This window comes from Alnus glutinosa, chromosome 11, assembly GCF_958979055.1.
Source record: "Alnus glutinosa chromosome 11, dhAlnGlut1.1, whole genome shotgun sequence".
In the NCBI taxonomy this organism is placed as follows: domain Eukaryota; kingdom Viridiplantae; phylum Streptophyta; class Magnoliopsida; order Fagales; family Betulaceae; genus Alnus; species Alnus glutinosa.
The window spans coordinates 20,955,038-20,955,581 of record NC_084896.1 but is presented as its reverse complement, the minus strand read 5'-3'; the positions used below and the strand labels follow the sequence as shown (position 1 = coordinate 20,955,581).

Here is a 544-nt window from a genome sequence, read left to right as displayed (position 1 = left end):
TAAGACAAAAATGTCTATAAATTTGAATAAAAATAAAAATAAAAATAACTTTTTTAAAAACAAATTAACAAAATTAAAATTAAAAAAAAAAAGAAGAAGAAAAAGAACGATTTTTTTTAAACTCAAAATTTACTTAAAATTAAAAATAAAAAACCAATTTTTCAAAAAAAAAAAGTTATTTAAAAAAAAAGGAATTAAAAAAATTAAAGAAAAATGAAAAAAAAAATAGAAAACAAAAAATAATTTTTTTTAAAAAAAAACCGAAAAAATACATAATAATTATGAACACAATTTTTTTTAGAAAAAAGAAAACAAACGAAAAATAAAAAAGAAAAACCTGTTTTTTATTAAATTAAAAAAATGAAAAATAATTTTTCTTTAAAAAAAAAAACAAAAAAAATATATATGAAAATTAAGAAAAAAAAAACCAATATATATTCAAAAAATGAATTAAAACGCCGGTGATGATATCAAACACCAAATTACCATCTTTCGGGACTGAATGGCTTTAAAGCCTTGCTGTGATCTTGCAATTCTGAGGTGT

At 16.7% G+C, this 544-nt stretch overlaps 1 non-coding gene across 1 annotated transcript; it reads left to right on the top strand.

Annotated features, from left to right (window-relative positions):
* The first annotated feature begins 455 nt into the window (after positions 1-455).
* On the top strand, positions 456-544 carry LOC133882971 (small nucleolar RNA SNORD96 family). The gene has a single exon (XR_009902785.1). It is a non-coding gene; the product is annotated as a small nucleolar RNA SNORD96 family (small nucleolar RNA).